Raw genomic sequence first — 10,257 nt, 5'->3', positions numbered from 1 at the left:
TAGGTCCTCAGGAACTCACACTAGGGGGCCATGTAATTAAGCCAAACCAGGTCATTCTGTCTAACCCTAGACTTCTATTTCCTCCCGTGCAAATGTTGTGCAGTGAAAAATACAGTTAGAACTAGGTTAAGAAATGGGTTTGCAGTAGACACAGCTCTTCACAAAGGACTCTAGGAGAGAAGAGAAAGGGATGTAACATTCATTAAGCAGCTATTTAAGGCGCTTTACCTAATGCATTCATATAATCCTCACTACCTTGAAGTCAATGTTATTAATACTATTTTTTACAGAGAACATTACTGAGACTCAGAGAGACTGAGTAACTTTCCTAAGGTCATATGGGTAATGAGTAAGTGGCAAATTAAGGATCTGAGCCAAAGCCTTTCTACTTCCTAACACAATCTTAGAAGTAGATAGATGAGTACAATTACAGGAGAAGACTCTGCCCAAAATAGACTGCTCTACTGCTTGTAGTTTTTTCATTATAAAATATATTTCTTGCATCCAAAAAATGTTAATAGCCTCCAATTAAAAGGCAAAAGTTCCTATAAAGGGAGCTTGAAGGAGTTGAAAGTATTATAAGCTAACATTTTTTTTATTGGCTATATCTGATTTCAACATCTTTCCTAAAGTCCAAGTTAATGGGTTCTAGATAACAATCTACAGCATAGCCTAGTGCCTGTGGAATATCACTGTGCTTATTCCCATTTCTTTCTGTATTTTCCTCTTCAAGTAATTTTTTAAATTGTTAGGGAAAATGTTGCTCATGGGGCGTCTGGGTGGCTCAGTCGGTTAAGTGTCAGACTCTTGGTTTTGGTTCAGGTCATGATCTCACAGTTTGTGAGATTGAGACCCGTGTGGGCTCTGTGCTGACAGCGTGGAGCCTGCTTGGGATTCTTTCTCTCTCCCTCTCTTTCTGCCCCCACCCCTCGAAATAAATAAACTTAAGAAAATTTACCCAGAGTTACCTTAGTACACCTATAAACTGTGACCCAAGGTCCATGTTAGGTGAACACGACCCTTTGCCCATTGCTAAAACAGGTCTCTCTCCAAGCATGTCAATTCTAGAGAACATTACAGTTATGGATCCCTGAGGCACTGATCATCTCCCCCACAAAGAATCCTTCAGAAAAGCCACAGACCTCACCCATGGCTCCCACATGCTGTGCAATCTGCCCCACAACCATGACCAAACGGTGGTGCTCTTTCCTACAGTGTAGACAGTGTCTCACTCACACTCCTCAGACCCTTCCGACCTTTTCAAGCTCCAGCTAGAAAAGCTGTGCTCGTGGTATGAGCACAATTCAAGAGAACAGAAACTTATGTCTTCTGCGTTAAAATACTCCAGACTTTATCTCAAGGAAAAATTACCTTCAATTTAAAACTAACCATTCACTTATGTGAGATACCTGGAATAGTCAAAGTCAGAGAGACAGAAAGCAAATGGTGGTTGCTAGAGGCTGAAGGAGGGAGGATAATGAGGAGTTATTACTTTAATGGATATGGAGTTTTAGTTTGGGAAGATGAAGAAGTTCTGGAGATGATGGTAGTAATCGTTACACAATAGTGTCAAAGTACTTGATGACACTGAAAAGTATGCTTCGATATGGTTAGAATAGTAAATTATGTGTTATGTATATTTTACTACAATAAAAAAAAATCATAGAAGAAAGACCTCAGATGTTTCCTGGGACTCTGCTCACACTAAAGTTTGTGTCCTCCCAAAATTCATATGTTGAACCTTAAATCCCAATGTGCTGATTTTTGGAGGTGGGGGCCTTTGGAAGGTGATTAGGTCATAAGAGTGGAGGCCTCATGAATGACATTCATGACGTTTTAAAAGAGACCGCAGAGAGCTCCCTCACCCCTTCACTTTGTGTGGACTCATCGAGAAGATGTCCATCTATGAACCAGGAAGTGGGCTCTCACCAGACACAGAATCTGCCAGCATCTTGATCTTGGACTTACAGGCTCCAGAACTATGAGAAACAAATGTTTGCTGTTTCAGCCTCCCAGACTGTGCTATTTTTACTTTAGTAGCCTGAACGGACTAAGACAGACTCACTCCCTGGTTTCATTTTCATGACTCTAACTCTGACTCCCTAGTGCAGGGAAAAGTAGAGAAAGAAACAACGAACACAGCTCCTACTCGGAAGGAGCTTAACCCCTGTGCAGAGAGACGACTTGCTTGTAAAACAGATTCGAAACCGCTTGCAGGGAAAAGTGGGCACACATCCCTGAGTTGTGTGGTGTTTCAAGCACTGCACATTAACCCATCATGAAGGAGGCAAAGGCAGTCTTGTGGATCTCACAGGAAAATGTTTCCTCCTTCAAAATATAAAGAGGCCCTTAGTGCTTCCTTATGTTTCTGTCCAGAAGATAATACAGCGTTAACGGTTAAAGCCCTAACATCAGACTGCCTTGGATAAAATGCCAGTTGTGTGTCCTTGAGCCATTAACTTAATCTCTGTGTCTTACTTTCCCCCATCTTTGAAGGGAAAAATTGAAAGTCTCGATCTCATATGATCTTTGCATGTAGCATGTGAAGGGACTAGATCTCACTTAGCAAATTAATAGGTACACGATGAGTGTTATTGGGCATTCTTCCTGGCTATGCTCCTCTCCCCCTTTCTAAGTGAAGAGCAAAGTAAGCTGGAGGTTTAGTCTTCTATGTCTGCTTTATAAGGTTTTTTTTCTTGACTATCAAACTTTCTGCCTGAGCAGTTTTGCCAGACTCACAGATCAAAAGATTTTATACTCCTTGTGGTTACTTTGAAAATTTCCTAGAAAATCTTTTTTTTTCAACCAAAGAAATTTTGACATACAAAGAGTAACATTAATATGCAAATCAGCATGCTGTAAAATTCATTTTGGTGCCTCAGAGGCAGTATTTTTTATAAATACAGAAACATAATTATGCATCCTCTAGAGGACTAAAAATAATTATACAAATTTACAACAAAGCCCAAGGCTGTGTTTCCTTTTAACTGACTGTTTTTAATATCATTTAAATCTTGTTAGAACTTAATTACCAAATCTCTCTTGTAATAATTCAGGTGGAAGATTTAAAGTCTAAACTTGCCATTCAGAAAATAGAACCTCATCAGAGAAACAAAGACATTGAGTCACTGATTGCCCAAGTAGGACAAAAGAAGAAACTCTGTCAGGATGGAGCCATGTGGGCCCTGAGACAGGGGGGCCCATTAAGAGAAAGCATGAATATTAATATATGAGCCACATTAATTTTTTAACCTATAATTTCTTGGGAAAATTACATATTTTGATCATTATGGATTATAATCCCAATTAACCATTTCTATCTCTTCATAAGTTTTCTTCTATACTTTTCTTGTCCTTTTCAAATTAAGGTAAATATAACTTTGGGGCAACATTTTTCTCATAATGATATGATTAGCCTTTCCTAAATCTATCCAGAATGTGGGTGTGTGCATGTGCGTGTGTATGTGTGTGTGTGTGCGTGTTATCTAAAGACTGGCTTATGTTAGTGCAGAAAAAAATAAGCAAAGTCATGAAGAAGGTTCCCATTTATACTCTGTGTTAAAGGCAATTATTTATTAGTATTTAGAGAAAATGGACCCCTTATTAAGAAATAAAAGGTATAAGAAATTCAAACACATTTTCATTTGCCACTAGTTAATAATAGTTCCTAAAGCTTAGAGCTCCCTGGAAAATTAATTAGTCTGCTTATGTTATAAAGGATAATAATTTGTTTATGTGAGATATCTCTAACATAGGTTGTGATCCATTATGGCAGAAGCTGACCTATTAATTTTCCAAGGAGTTATAGCAATTCCATATATGAGATGTCTATGCAATGTTGCAATTCATTCTAGTCACTAAAAATGTCAGTCAAGTCAGTGAAAAAAATATTAATCAAAATGATTGTTTGACAGCCCCTAGATAAATCAGCCAGTTGGTTGAATCTTTCATTTCTCAACCATTTATTTTGGCTTTGTGTAGGTATATAAATGTGGATTTTTTTCTGTTTCAACAGCTTTAATCCCATGGAAAAGTATACAATAATACTGAAACATATTACATATAATATACTTGATGTGTGTAGTGTGGGGTAAAAGACTGCTCTTGATTCTTGGGTTCCTGGATTCTTTTTACTGCCCCCTTTGACTGGATCCAAGGAAAGCAGCACTTTGACAGAGAGACTTAGAATATAGGTTCCAACTGAGTGGGCAGATTCTTCTATTCTAACACCTCTTCTTTCACTGATGTGTGATCCTTTGAAAAGTTGTCCTTATTGTTCCATTTGCTCCTTGCCACATAAAATCCTGTCATTACCTGAATTCAAGCATTGTTTAAATCCATTTATTGTTTTGGAAAAATTCCAATCTTGAAGTGTTTAAATGTCCTAGCCATGCTCTTGACTGTCATTTGCAATTGGTCCAAGTGGAATCTAGAATAAATAAATAGGGGTGCCTGGGTGGCTCAGTTGGTTAAGCGTCTGACTTTGGCTCAGATCATGATATTGCGGTTCATGAGTTTGAGCCCTGTGTTGAGCTCCATACTGACAGCTCAGAGCCTGAAGCCTGCTTTGGATTCTGTGCCTTCCTCTCTCTCTGCCCCTCCCCTGCTTGCTCTCTCTCTCTCTCTCTCTCAAAAATAATAAAATATGATAAAATAAAGTAAAATAAAAAGACTTGTTTAGATTGCATATCTGAAAGAAAGCCTACCCAACAATAAAATGAAGCAAAAAGATCCTATCAGTTCCCACAGCATCTCTAGAGGTGAACAGAATTGCTCAATTCAGGATGATAATTGAAGAAATCCCAGCAGACAAGTTTCCCCTGATTTCTCTGTATTAGTGATGGCAGAGTATTATTCAAAATCTTGAGACTAGATAAATTGGCTTGGCTGCTAAAAATGGAAACACCTAAAATCTCTTTCTGGAGATATTATACACAGGTGCTGTAGCACCTTTCCTTTTGGCCAGTATGGGAAATCATCTGTGGTATCTGCCCACTGTACATGTCTATTGCATTTGCCAGCTAATGTTTAGTAACAAGGGCTGTTTGTTCTTCTTAATAATTTGAACTTTCTCCATTTGTGTTTACCTTCACATCCAAACTAGAATGACTCTGCTCTGAGTTAATTCCCCGATTTCATTATGGCCACATTGGGGAAGGGGGAAAGGATCTGCATCCAAACCACCAGACAGAGAACAATAGGAACAGGCAGCAGTCCAAGAGCTTTGGCATGATTTGCAGGAGGAAGCCAGCTCTGATTAATGCTATCAAAATGCTTGTCTTTCCTTTGATTGATATTCAAGACCCTTGTTACAATTATTGATGCTGGTGACAACTATCATCAAACTCTTTTACTGTTTGCTATTAGACAGTAAGGTGGCATGGACTTCACCAGAACATTTGCACACCTGCCTCAATTTAACCTAAAACCCATTATTTTGCAAACAAAATATATAAACCCAACATACCAATCATGGATTCCCATATTCTTCTATAGAAAACTCTCTAGTTCATGGTAGGGGGTAGTCTGCTTCTGGCTCACTACAGGAATAGTGTATAAATGGCAGTGTGGAAGATAGGATGCACTTTAGAAGGTTCTTTGGGATATGAAATCTGGCAAATTAAAGACATCATTTGGAAGGGCACTCTTTGTCCTTTGATGGTGACATTACAGCAGGCTAAAAACGGGCAGGGGTAAAGTTTTCTGGGTTGCTACTCTTCAGAAGTAAGTGATAAAACAGCCACAAGTATCTGAAGATGACCTAGTCCAGAAGAGCCTGCCCGGGATGCCACAAATGTGGCTATAAACACTCAGCACAGAGGGCACAGGGTTGTTTTTTGTAAGTTTGATAGGAAGTCTGAACAGCTTCCTACTTACTCTCAGATTACTTATCCCATTATTCTGGTTAAAATAATTGCCAAACCTAATGTCTGTGCACCTTCTCATTTACTAAACAGAACTAATTTTCTTCCTATTTTCCTGCCATTGATACCTGCAGGACTATAATGTTGGGTCTTTCTGTTTCTCTGGGGCAAAACCCTAAATTAGGGGAGTCAGAAAACTATAAGAGAGAAATAAAGTATGTTTTACAAATGCTTTTCCAGAGAAACTTAGGTCACTTAAAGAAGGTGCTTTTTTTTTTTAAAGACAGACATTCTTTTTTTTAGTTTATTTATTTATTTTGAGAGAGAGGGAGAGAGAATTCCAAGCGGGCTCCTTGCTGTCAAGGTGTAGCCCCAATGCAGGGCTCAACCCCATGAACCATGAGATCATGACCTGAGCCAAAATCAAATGTCAGATGCTTAACTGAGGGGCACCTGGGTGGCTCAGGTCATGATCTTGCAGTTCCTGAGTTTGAGCCCTGTGTTGGGCTCTGTGCTGACAGCTGGGAGCCTGGAGCCTGCTTCAGATTCTATGTCTCCCTCTCTCTCTCTCTCTCTGTCCCTCCCCTGCTCACGCTCTGTCTCTGTCTCTCTCTCAAAAATAAACATTGAAAAGAAATTTTTAATAAAAAAAAAAGTCAGATGCTTAACTGAGTGAGCTACCCAGGCTCCCCTAAAGACAGACATTCTTAAAAATAAATCTATACATTCCAAAAGATTTATTTTCTCCAGAAGTTATTTTTTTTAATAGCAGTTTACATTTGTACACAGTAGAAAGAGACCATATCTCCCCACTGCCACCCAGCTATCTAACCAGGAACCTAGAACTGTGCCCTCATATCATAAGCACTCCACAAATATTTGTTGAATGAATGAATGAATGAATGAATGAATGAATGAAGAGAATAAACAAATAAGCCTTTGTGGGGTAATGTTCTATAAGAGTCATTGCCAATTTGGCTTGATCACTGTGGGCAGCCACATCTTGATGAAAATTGACAAATGAGGGTTACTTAGCCCACGTATCTGTCTGTACCAATATCACGTGTAGTTTTCTCCCAACTTTTTAGTAGATTTTTTAAATCTATAAAAATTTTTGAAGAAAGTTGTAGTTCAGAGACGGTGATCATATTTGCTTTCTCTATGTGTGTGTATGACTTGAAAGTAATCTGCAGACATCCTGACATTTTGCTTCTAAATATTTCAGCATCCATCTCCTGAACATAAGGACATCCTCCTACATGATCTCACAAAGTTATTTAACTGAAAATTTTGTGGAAAAAAAATTAAAGAACAGGATATCGGGGAATAATTGATACAACTTTTAAATAAGGACCACAAATAATTAACTTTTGAGCTCAAGTGCATACACTTTTGAGGCTCAGTGAAGGGACTGTGGTCATTTTTCTCAGTTCCTCCTCACCAGGGGCAAGTGGAAACCCTTAGCATCTGTGAATACTCTTGCATAGTCCTGTCCTAAGGTCCCTAGCGAATCAGGCTCCCTTGAAGTGCTCTTCTGCATCCTGTGCTGTTCTCAGCCCCCAAGGTTTCCTTGCACTGTGGCCGTTATTAGGATTTGGAGGAAAGTCTCAGTCTCTGACTACAATAGCTTTAAGTCCAGGTAAAATAACAATCTATTTATCAACTGTACTTAAAGCTTAAGATTTGTTCTCACGCTTTGTCTTAGTCCATTTGGGCTGCAATAATAGAATCCCATACTGAGTGGCTTATAAACAATCAAGATTTATTTCTCACAATTTCAGAGACTGGGAAGTCCAAGATCAAGGTACCAGCATATTTGGGGCCCAATGAGGGCCTGGCTCACAGGTAGCTGTCTTTTCTGTGTCTTCATATGGCAGAAGGGGCAAGGGAGCTCTCTGGGACCTCCTTTCTGACGTTTATTTATTTTTGAGACATAGAGAGACAGAGCATGAACGGGGGAGGGTCAGAGAGAGAGGGAGACACAGAATCTGAAACAGGCTCCAGGCTCCGAGCTGTCAGCACAGAGCCCGATGCGGGGCTCGAACTCACGGACTGTGAGATCATGACCTGAGCCGAAGTCGGTCGCCCAACCGACTGAGCCACCCAGGCGCCCCTGGGACCTCCTTTCTGAGGGCACTAACTCCATTTGGAAAGTGAGTGACCTAATCGCCTCCCAAAGGCCCCACTTCCAGTTACCATTATTGTAGATTCAGTTTCAACATATGCATTTTGGGTCTGTAACATGCTCTTCTTCAGACACTGTTGCCAGTTATTGCCCTAGGAAGGACTTCTTTTCCCACTGCTATGGGCTTGGAGCTTTCTTCTCTCTAACCATTCTCTCTTACAATGTGTGTGTGCTACACTTTGCCTGGATGAAGAACTTTCAGAATGAGATGTAAGCTGAAATGGATGCCCTGTGATGCTGGACAGGAGCCTTATTACCTTTAATGCAATAAGCACTTCCACCCTAACTCCCCATCTCCTGTCTCATCAGGGCAGCCAAGAGCCTTACCATGAAACCACTGCTCTCCCTCTATCAAACGAGCCACATCCTACGGATTTATGTTCCTAACAACACAGTTGTCAGCACAACAAAATATTGTCATATTTAGTTCAGATCACTATGTACAGTCTTAAGCTGTTGCTTGTACTTTGGCTCGGATGTTGGATAATTAAATACTAATTCCTTGAAGACATGTGTCCAAGATTATTTCCTCTTATAAGTGGAACTGGTGGAATACACATTTCATTTGCCATAGGATCCCTTGTTATCTGGAAAGTGAACGTGGGAAATAGTTGTAGCAATGCTCAGGGAGCAGGACTCCACTTCATTCCAAGAAACATTCACGGAATTGCCTACTGTGGGCCGCCAGACACTATCCTAAGGATTGAAGATACAAAGATGCACACTGGTCCCTGAGAGATCCAGAGTTAGAGGGGAAAACACTAATTTCTTAAGTTGACTCACTCCAAGACATTAAGTCATTTGTTCTATTGGAAGATATAAGAAAGTAATATGAAAAAATGTTCCTAACAATCTTACTCCGTGGCAGCCCTTGAGATAATGCATTACCTCATTCTGTCCTCAAAACAACTCTCCCATGTAGTTACTAATACCAAGTTAGATATACTAGTTACAAAGGTGAGATAATTTGCCCATTATCACCCTATCTTACAGAGACCTCAGAGCCCAGAATCTTGACAGCTACACTGTACACTTGTCTACTTTCTTGGGAAAGAGGTAGTTCTGCATGAAATAAACCCCATGGATTTAAGGTCATAAAGGCCGTATTTATACCAATTGACTCTCTCCACTGGCGGGGGGGGGGGGGGTCTCTGAAAGGCAGTAAGATCTTTGGATTTTTCTTTCCATACCTATCAAATGAGTGTTGTGCCGCTGGTTATTTGGGCAGATTATAGTGTGGATTTCTATGCTTCAGCATGAATCACAGTGATTTGCATTCTCTTAAAAAGTTATAATAAATGACATGGGAAAGTCATTTAGATCCACATATTCCATGAAAGGGTGGATTTGGGAAGGACGAGACTTTCCCAAGCTGCATTCACAGTAGTAATTCCCTGTGACCTTTTGGCCCCACCCACCTCTCAAATGTAAGGATGACTTGGCTGTGTCCTGAAGTTTACAGAAGGTCAACATCCTGACCACTTTCTTTTCCAGATTTCCCCAGTATCTCTTCTTTTTATCAGCAAAAGTTTGGTGTTTGTTTGTCAACATTTATTAGGATGGTCAGTGGGTTGGGTGAAAAGTAATTCATCAATTTTCAGCCTAGTTGCAGGTAAACTTCCCTCAATCTCTGGCCCAGGTGCTGATAAATTTCCCTCAGCTGTGATGACTACGGCATTATTATAATTAGCTATCATAGAGAGATTCACTCTACTCCCCACCACCCTACCCATCCGGGTGTGACCGGCCTCCGGCTGGCCTTCAATCATCTTGTCTTCAGGCTGCCATAGGTGTCCAGCTTCAGGCTGGAGATCTTGCCCTGTGCTGCTCTGCACTGATCCCAAATGCCTTACAGCTGCCACCGTACCACCATCACCACCCCCTCTGCTCCCTCCTGCAACATGCACCCTAATCATACAGGTATCATCCACAAGGCAAGCCCAAACCCTTCCAAGGTGCTCTCAAGAACTCACTGTCATCAGCAAACTTACTTACAATTGTTTTCCTCTTCTAATGTATCTTCCTGCTAAGGGAAGCCAGGCTATTCCCTGAGGATACCAGTTCCAGCAGCCCTCTCAGCTGAAGACTGTGTCTTTCCTGTCCCCAAGCACCTCAAAGCCAGGGGAAGGGGTCAATGTTCACTTGGCACCCCTGCGCAACCTCTAAGATGTCTGTCCTTCCTCACTCAAAAATCCTAGCTTTTTGGAA

The sequence above is a fragment of the Acinonyx jubatus genome, chromosome C1, assembly GCF_027475565.1.
Source record: "Acinonyx jubatus isolate Ajub_Pintada_27869175 chromosome C1, VMU_Ajub_asm_v1.0, whole genome shotgun sequence".
Lineage (NCBI taxonomy): Eukaryota > Metazoa > Chordata > Mammalia > Carnivora > Felidae > Acinonyx > Acinonyx jubatus.
The sequence above is the reverse complement of the archived record's forward strand: the minus strand, read 5'-3'. Positions refer to the sequence as shown.